Source organism: Elephantulus edwardii, unplaced genomic scaffold (assembly GCF_000299155.1).
Source record: "Elephantulus edwardii isolate Elephantulus edwardi_28Jun2011 unplaced genomic scaffold, EleEdw1.0 scaffold00132, whole genome shotgun sequence".
Lineage (NCBI taxonomy): Eukaryota > Metazoa > Chordata > Mammalia > Macroscelidea > Macroscelididae > Elephantulus > Elephantulus edwardii.
In genome coordinates this window covers 9,501,343-9,511,525 of record NW_006399882.1, presented here as the reverse complement: position 1 = coordinate 9,511,525, position 10,183 = coordinate 9,501,343, and the positions used below count along the sequence as shown (strand labels likewise).

At 39.1% G+C, this 10,183-nt stretch overlaps 1 pseudogene; it reads right to left on the bottom strand.

The window, feature by feature from the left end:
• Positions 1–3,146: 3,146 nt before the first annotated feature.
• Positions 3,147–3,413, bottom strand: LOC102846690 (annotated as a pseudogene).
• Positions 3,414–10,183: the final 6,770 nt, after the last annotated feature.

Below are 10,183 nucleotides of genomic sequence, written 5' to 3'. Positions count from 1 at the left end.
AGTGAAGAACCCATCAGCCTCGTATTTTCTAGAGCTGCAAAATTATTTCAAATACATTTTTCCTTCTTGAGACTCTTCAGTAGAACATATAACATAGATAATCCTTGGGTTTGGATTTCAAATACTTTTAAATACTATCTCCCTTTCAAAAAAGAAAATATTTTAATCAGAAGAGCCAACTTACGGTTAACCTTAATTTTTTTTCCCTTTTCTCGGAAGGACTACTGTTAATTGCACATAAACATGAAATACCTTTCTTTTTCTGTACTCAGGTTATAATAAAAATTCAAGTTATAGAGAGAAAGAAATATTTTGTTTACTTTGAGTTGCAAAAGTTCGTGAATTTCTGTGATGATCAAGTGAGACCTAAGAATCAAGGCCTATAAAGCACAAATATTCTTGGAGAAGAATATTCAATCGACTGCCAAAAGAATGAATAACCCTGTCTTAGAACAGCCCAATACTCCTCAGAAGCAATGATAATTAAGACTTTGTCTCTCATACTTTGAACATGTTATCAAGAGGGACCAGTCCCCTGAAGGACATGCTTCACAGAGGTGCATCAAAAAGGAGGAAGCCCCTCAAGGAGGTGGACTGACAGTGGCTACAACAATGGGCTCAAACACAGAAAGGACTGTTAGGATGGTGCTGGTCTAGGCAGTATTTTGTTCTGCTGTACACAGGGGCATTTTAAGTTGGAAACAACTCAACAGCATCTAAAATCATATTACTGCATACATGCCCAAGGATCACTCCTTTGCCTGTTCTATTGTCCTTGGTATATGCTTCTTTAATTGTATTTACATTACATTTTGAATACATATGTCAAATGGTAAAAAAAAGTTCTTGAATTTCTGGTTGAAATTTTTATTGATCAGGAAAAGATGCAATAATTTATTAAAATGTTTTTCCATGGCAACAAAGTAAACAGTCTGTGCCTTTGCTATCAATCAGTAGGATCAAGCCAACAACGAACTGGTTTGGTTCACAGAATTTTTTTTAATGGCATTAAAGAGAATTGATGTCATTATTTGGGGCATCTGTTTTGGGGGGGAAAATCTAAAAAACTACTTCTAGTGGTGTTTTAATACTCTAAAATATTTAGAAATGAAATCCATCTAATTTTGTGCCTTAGTTCCTTTGGTATAAAAACAGTAGCTATTACTTATACAACAAAATTTTTTCAATTAGTACTCATGGTATGTCCAATACTCTTCTCCAGCACCACAACTAAAAGAGTATTAAATATACCATGAACCATGAAGGGAACAAACAGGTTAGTCCTGGAGAGAGTGAAGCCCAGCTGCTCCTCGGAGGCAAGGATTTTGAAGCTCTGTCTCAAATACGTTGTGTATGTTGCCAGGAGGAATCAGTCTTTGGAGAAGGACATCAAGCTTCGAAGGATAGAGGGACAGGGCAGGAGAGGAAGACCCGAGATGAGATGGATTGACACAGTAACTGAGGGGTAAGAGTGTCAAAGAACACTAACTGGGCCAGGGTAGGGCAGAGTTCAGAGCTACTGTACACTATGAGTCGCAGTCAACCCAACAGCACATAACAACAACAACAAGACTACCTTAGGACCTGGAAGACAATCCCCACAAAAGGATGAGTTTTCTCTCACCACCAGTCAGAAAAAGCTACTAAATGGAAAATAAAATCATTTTAAAGATCCCGTAGATACCAGTCTTCAGCGCCTAGACCCTTGTTCCTTCTCATTCCAGAAAGGGGACCTGCTATCTGATTTAGACTATGTACTGTGCTTGTCTGTTAGTTTATATGAGTCAAGTGGTATCCCATAATTCCTGGGGCCTTATTTTTTGTCATTGCCTTCAATGCAGCTTCCACTTCCTCCTTCATTACCTTTGGCTCCTGTTCATATTGCACTTCCTGAAATTTTTCAGGGTCAATCAATCCTTTCTGGTATAGTGACTATGTATTCCCTCCATCTTCTTTTGATGCTTTCTGGGTCTTTCAATACATTGCCCATAACATCTTGCAATTTTGCAACACAAGGCTTAAATTTGTTTTTCAGTTTCTTCAGCTTGAGAAATGCAGAGCAAGTTCTTCCCTTTTTATTCTCCATTTCTCTGCACATTCCATTATAATACTTTGCTTTGTCCTTCTGAGCTGTCCTTTGAAATCTTCTGTTTAGTTCTTTCACTTTTTTTCCCTTTTATTTTGGATTTTCAACATTCTAGTGTAATCTTTAGAGTCTCTTCTGACATCTATTTTGGCTTTTTCTTTCTCCTCCATTTTTTTTTTCATGGTGCTCTCTCAACATGTTTCTTTTCCAAAAACCAGGTTCTTATGTGAAAAACAGTTAACCACATTAGAATACAAAGTCATATGACAAATTATCTTACATAACTGTTAAGCAAAGCAATATTGGTCAAATTAAGCTGACTTACAATCTCAACTATCAGAGCCAGCAAGTTACTCCTACCCCACATTGTTTGTTACTGCCAGATATCCACCACAAATGGACAAAACCGAAACATATATTTCCCAGTATTATCAGAAATGCTGAATACTGAATAAAACCATCAACAGCAGAATAGTACATTGCTAATAGAGTAAGCTTCTATTTCCTGTAAAAATATGCAATAGCAGCAAAATTGAAAAAAGAAATTTAAAAGATCACTTAAATTAAGCATTGCCAGGTAGGTTTTGACCTATAGTAACCCTCTGTACAACAGAACTAAGCAATCCTCAGTCCTGTATCCTCCTGATATCATGTTTGAATCCATTGTTGCAAGCCCAATCCATCCTTTTTTATTGACCTTCTATTTCATCAAGTCTGATGTCCTTCTCCAGAAACTGGTTCCTCCTGGTAACATGTCTAATGTAGATGAGACAAAGTAGTATCATCTTCTTTTCAAGGAGTATTCGGGCTTTACTTCTTCTGAGACTGACTTATTCTTGGAATATTATATTTTTGCCATCATATAAGATAATAAATAAAGTGTAATATCTCAAAATGATTAAATAACTTTCTATATTTCCTCAAGGTATTTCAATACCAGTAAAAAACATGCAAACATCAAATATTAGTCTACAATACCAAGAAATATGTAAAAAGTTATTTCACTTCTTCCTTTAACTATCTAGAATCATATGGTTTTGAAGAACATGTCCTTTGACTTCTAACTTCTGCTCTTCTTTAGAATTACCTTTGCTGCACGCAGGATATGCTATCTATTAATTATTCTACACTTATTCTCACAAACATTTATCCTGGACTCTTCAGCTAATCAATGAAGAAACAGTAAACAGTTCAGATGAATCAATAAGTCCTCATTTTTCTCCAGATGAAGGTCAGGCTTCTGTAGCTTCACAACCCATTTTGGAAAACGTCGGGGGGGGGGTGTCTTTCACTTCTTCTTCTGGGGGATGGTGGTCGAGGACGGCATTTTCTACCTCAGGTAGGAGCTGAGCTTCACCTGCACACTCTCCAGCCAGCCGTGAAAACGAGAGGTGGAAAGAGGTCCCACCTTCTCCGTGCGGACCTCTCCTCCATTTTTGTAATGACTTTTTACTTTCTTCATGGATGATATCCTTGATGTCATCCCACAACTTATCTGCTCTTCGATCATCGGTGTTCAATGCCTAAAATCAATTCTTTTTCTAAAAAAAAAATTTATTATTAATTTCAATAAAAGTTTAGAGACTTTGGAGTTCCATTCATTGTTGCACTTTTCTCCCTGCCCACCCCTCCCCTCCCAGTACACTCTTCCGTTTGAAAAGTAAAAGAAAAATTCTTTCATTGTTTTACAATCCCTCCTCCCAGGTCCACTCCACTATGCAGCCTTCATTCTGGACTCCTGTAATGACAAAAATACCTAATCACATATCCATTTTAATGTTTTCTCCCTCATCTGTTTCAGTGCACTATACATTATTTATCCCATATTTCTCAGTCTCCCCTCAACCCTGATGTCAGTCCTGGTTTATAACAGTGGCACCATGCAGTATTTGTCCTTTTGTAACTGAGATATTTCACTCAGCATAATGTCCTCCAGGGCCACTCTTTTGAATAATATTGCATGAGTTCCTTGTTTTCCAATGCAGCGTAGTATTCCATTCTGTGAATATACCACAGTTTCTCTATCCATTCGTTTGTTGATGGGCACTTAGGTTGTTTCCAACTCCTTGCTATTGTGAACAAAACGGCAATAAACACGGGTGCATATGGGTGGCAGTTACGGTCTCTTTGGGGTATATTCCCAGTAGTGGAATTGCTGGGTCAAATGGTATCTCTATTTGCAACTTTTTGAGAAAGTGCCACACTGCCTTCCACAGTGATTGCATCATTTTACACTTCCACGAACAGTGGATAAGGGTTCCAGTTTCTCCACAACCTCGCCAGCATTTGTTGTTTGCTGTTATGTTAAATTTTGCTATTCTTACTGGGGTGAGATGATATCTCATAGTTGTTTTGATTTGCATCTCTCTTAGAGCTAAGGACTTTGAACATTTTCATGTGCTTGTTGGCCATCTGAATGTCTTCTTTGGTGAAGTGTCTGTTCATATCCTGTGGCCATTTTTCAATTGGATTATTTACCTTTATCTTGTTGTGGTGCTCAAGTATTTTATAAATTCGAGATTAAGTCCCTTATCTGACATGTCATTACTAAATACTTTTTCCCAGTTTTTGGCTTCCCTTCTTACCCTGTTGGAGAAGTTTTTGGTTGTGCATAGGGATTTGATTCTTAGAAGGTCCCATTCATCTATTTTATCTTCTCCTGGTTATAGATTCAAATCAATTCTTAAGATTATCTTGAAAAATTCAGATGGAATTGATTTAAGATCCTATCTTGGCTCCTGGGGACTTATTTTCATTTTCTTTGGCCTCAATTTTAACTTGCATATGGACTAGTTTTGACTGCTGGTATTGGATATCTTCTGCAAATGTAGTTAATCTGATTCCTATGCAACCCATCAGGTGAGATCCATATGTAGAGACATAGTTTGTCTTTTAAAAAACCATTCTGGAAGGCTGTTTAGCACTTCTTCAAGAAGCTGAGCATAAAAAAAAAAAAAAAAAAGAAGCTGAGCATAGAAATTCCGTATGACCCAGCTATTCCACTACTTGGAATATATCCTGACGATATGAGAACTGAGGCACAAACTGAGATTTGTACACCAATGTTCATAGCAGCATTATTCACCATTGCAAGAACATGGACAGCCAAAATGTCCAACCACAAACGAGTGGATTGAGAAAGTATGGTACATTCACACAATGGAATACTATGCAGAATGCAAGAGTAGTAACTTTATAAACTATTACCTAACTTGGGAGGTACTAACGCAGTCATAAAAGGATAAATATTGTATAAAACCATTATTGTAGAATGAGTATAAGGATCTAGGAGGGATGGGAGAAGCTGGAAGCAGAGGGATGTGGATGTGCAGGGAGAAGGGGGCAATTAATCATTGGTTTGTACAATTTGATGGGTGGGGGTGAGAGAAATTGAAAGAATTTGTTCAAATTTGTATTTGAATTTTGTAAATAAACTAGTTGTTGTTGTTATGTGCCGTCGAGTCACCTGAGACTCATAGCGACCCTGTGTACAAGAGCACTAAACACTGCTCTATCCTGTGCCAACCTCGCCATCTCCGACACACTCATTCCCACCACCCCAATCACAGAAGCGATCCATCTCAATGAGGGTCTTCCCCTCCTGCGCCGTCCCTCCTCTCCCACACATAAAAAAAATATTTAGGCAGCGTTATGATAATGGATGGAGAGAGTGAAACTGTCAACACCTTTATCTTGGTTGGATCCACAATTAACACCCTTGGTACCAGCAGTCAGAAAATAAGGAGATGCATTGCACTGGGAAATTGTGCAGTTAGGGACCTCTGCAAATTATTGAGGAATAATGATGTCAGTTTGAGGACTAAGATCTGTCTGATTCAGGGAAGTAGGTCTTTCTGATTACTTGCTATACATCTGAGAGCTGGACAAATGAATAAGGATGACAGAAAAGGAAATGATGCCTTTGAGCTGAGGTGCTGGAGAAGAGCACTGAACATCCCATGGATGGCCAAGAGAATGAACAGATATATCTTGGAGAGGATGCAGCCAGAGTGCTCTTTGGAGGTAAGAATGATGAGGCTTTGCCTCACTCACATACTTTGGGCATGTTACTAGGAGGCGCTATTCCTTGAAGAAGGACATAATGCTGGGAAGGGTGGAAGGTCTGCAGTGGAGAGGAAGACCCTCAACTTGGTGGATTGATGCAGTGACTGCTGCAGTGGACTCTTGTGTGTCAGGAAGTATCAGGATGGTGCAGGATAGAACAAGGTTTAGATCTTTTGTTCATGGGGTTGTACTCAACTCAACAGCACCTAACAGCAACAACAACTATACTTGCCTATTTGTATGTCTTTTGGCTTTCATTACTAAACATAATACTAATCTCTTTTATGAGTGTCTGAGGCAGCCTACTCTTGAGAGAGCTTGCTAGTCCTCTGTGAAGCATCACATCCTGAGCATCTTCCGCACTGGTATGGGAATCAATAAGAGAGACTTTGGTTTTGTGGTTGCTGTAAGTGATGTTGAATTGAGTATGACTCAGCCACTCTATGAACAACAGATCTGAACCCTGTGACATCCTCAGCTTCTCTGACCCACCTGAGCCCATTGCAGCAGTCACTATGTCAATCTTTCTCTCTTTTACCAACTCTCTGCCTTTCCAAGCATTATGTTCCTTTCTAAGAAATAGCTTCTCCTAACAACATGCCCAAAGTTTTTTAGAGGGAGCTTTACCATTCTTTCTTCTAAAGAACACTCTGATTGCACTTTCTCCAAGACATATCTGTTTATTCTTTTGGCAGTCCATGGGATATTTAGTACTTTTCTCTGACACTACAACTGAAAGACATCGATTCTTCTTCTGTCATTCTTAGTCATTGTTCAATTTTCACATGCATAGCAAGTGATCAGAAAGATCATGGCTTAAACCAGGCACACCTTATTCTTTGAAATGACATCACTGCTCCTCATACCTTGGAAAGGTCTTTGACAGCCAGCTTTCCCAATGTTGTATGTCTCCTGATAGTCTTGGTACCTGAATGCTGGTACCAAGAAATTTGATGGTGGATCCAAGTAAGATGAAACCATTGACAACTTCAACCTTTTCTCCATCTATCATCATGTTGCCTACCAACCCAGTGGTAAGGATTTTTGCTTTCTTGATGTTGAAATGCAGTGCGTATTGAAGGCCATAGTACTAATCTCCTGCAGCAAGAACTTCCAGTCCTCCTTGCAATCAGCAAACAAAGTTGTGTAATCTGCATAATGCAAGTTATTAATAAGCCTTCCTCCAATTTTGATGCTACATTCTTCTTCATAAAGTCCAGATTCTCAAATTATTTACTCAGTATACAGATTTAATAAGTCTGAAGAAAGGATACAGCCCTGATGTACCCACTTCTTGATTTTTTAAACCATACAGTGTTCCCTTGCTCTGTTTCAACAACTTCTTGGTCTAGATACTGATTTCATATGAACATAAGTAATGTTCTGAAATTCCCTTTCTTCTCCATGTTAGCCTCTGACACTAACTACACAGAGGTCTCCAATGTCAGACTGGCAGATGCTGAGGAACCAAGGGCTTTTCCCCACAACCAACGGGGGAGGGGTTGTTTCCCCTAGAGCCGCCACCTGAATTTGATCTTCTAGCCTCCTAAACTTACAGAAGGGCACTGTGGTGGCATAGTCAGTGAGGCGCTGAGCTGTTAAACCGAAGGGAACACCTCTCTGGTAATTTGAATCCACCAGAGGCTTCAAAAGAGACAGATGGGCAATTTCCTTCCTGAATGATTTACAGCTTCTGAAAACCCATTAGAGGTTCAGCTATCAATTTGAGCATGTTTTTAAAAGTGTCAAAGAATAAATTTCTGTTTGTTAAAGCCATGCACTTGTGGTATCTGTTAGAACAGCATTAGAAAACTCAGGGTGGCAGGCATGAGGTCTGTGTGATTGATGTACCTCAATTCTAGCTGAAGCTCCAGAAATATAAAAGTGATCCTTTGCTTAAGGAGTGAAAATGCAATCAGCACTGATCTGAAGCCAGAGAGGGGTGACTTGCCTGGTAGTGGCTAAGATAGGAAGTTTAAGAAAACATCAACATGCCTTTGGCAAGACATTTACTACATCCTTCTTTGGAAGATGAGAAGAAAAAGGATAAAAAGAAACTAGTTCAAAGCTCAGATCCCTTTTTTATGGATGTAAAATGCCCAGGTTGTTACAAGATGACCACAGTTTTCAGCCATGGTCAGGCAGTGGTTCTTTGTGTAGGTTGTTCAACAGTTTTGTGTCAGCTCACAAGAGGAAAAACCAGACTCACAGAAGGTTGTCCATGCAGAAGAAAGCAACCCTAATGTGCTATATAGCTTCCTGAATTTCTATTTGGTCACACAAAGCCTTATTAATCAGTAATTCTGATTAATCCACCACAATAATATAATAACATTTCCATTTCTGGTAAAGTATGTGGCACTTATTTCTTCTGGTGTCAATTTTTTCCAATAAAGTTTTGATTATGGGGGAAAAAAGATAGCAAGTTTATTTTCACAATTTGAAGTCTCAGGTCTATTATTTCATGCTACCAACAGCCAAGACAGCTGCCAGCTGCCTTTCTATCTAACTACACATATACAAAGGAACTAGTAGAAATACTATTAAAACTCTCCACAAGTAAAAATTTAATACAGGAATAAAGATAAAGAACAAAGTGTGGATACATGTTTGTCTTGGCTCTGAAGTTATTTGTCATTTCTAACTTCATTTAACATCATCGATTCTATTTCCTAACTTCTCATGAAACATCTTTTATTGAGACCAGCTGTATAAACATTCTTATGGAGTGCTAAGCAACTCTTTATCTGGGTTACAAACCCTGGCTTGACACCTTTGTTCTTTCAACAGAGACACTTTGACCAAAAAAAAAAAAAGAAGAAGAAGAAGAAGAAAAGAGACTGAATGGTTCTTTTTAGAAAAGTAGTCTTGCAAGCACTTAATTTTTTTAAAGACAAAGACTAGTTTGCATCTGTTGTTATGTTGAATAGGAACTGGCTCACCTTCCAGAGGGTTTTCAGAGTCTAATTCGTTAGAGGAAATTGCCCTTTTTTGTTCCTTGAAACAATTGGTAGATTCAAACTGCCCACTGTGGGGATGGCAGTGCAACTCCTTACTCACTAGACCACCAGAGCTCCTTTTGCTAAATCAGTTAGCAAACTGATTTTAGCCTTCCAGACTGCCCACATTGACTGTAGTTCAGATTCTCTTTTCAACTAGTGTGGACATCTGTCCTGGAAAGGGTGAAACCAGATACTCCCTGAAGGCAGTTTTGGATTTTGAGGCTCCATCTCACACTCTTTGGGTATGTTGCCAGGAAGACAACATCATGCTTGAAAAGTGGAGAAGAAGACGACCCCAGATGAGATGGATTTGACACAGTGACTAGGGTAATGAGAGTGGGTGTGTCAGAGACAGTGAGACTGGCTCAGGAGAGGGCAACGTTCAGAGCTATTGTCACTATGAGTTGTAACAACATCTTAGTGGTTTCCTTACTCAGTAATGAACTACATTTTTGACATATGTTTATCTTATTTTGAGAGCTATAGGTTTTATTAGGAAGTGACAGTAAACAATTTGGGGTGAAGATCAGGAAGCATGTAGGAAGATCATGCCTCTTCTTGTTCCTCTCACAACAGATTCCTGTCCACCCTCCAGGCAATCATTTCCTGGTCCTGTGAGGACAGGTCTCTCGCTGCCCTCAGTATTAGGCTTGGCTCCTGCACTGTTCACCATAATTGTTTACAAAGATCTTTCAGTTCTTGCTTTGTGAGTCAGAAGGTCCAGCACAGCGTCTCCTGTCAGCCTCCTGATTATGCTGCTTCTTTGCTTGGCTCTTGGATTCTGCCATGCTTGCCTCTGCTTGTTCTCTCTCTCTCTCTCTCTCTCTCTCTCCCCTGAATCTTAGTACAGGTACCCAAAGTAAACACAGGGGAATGTGAATTCCTCTGATGTTTGTTTCCTCCTTTACACTTGGAGGTTTAAAAGGACTGTTTGGCAAATTTAACTATGATATGCCTTGATGTTTTTCTTTTGGGGTCGAATCTATATGGTGTTCGCTGAGCTTCCTGAATATATATTCTCTCATTCTTC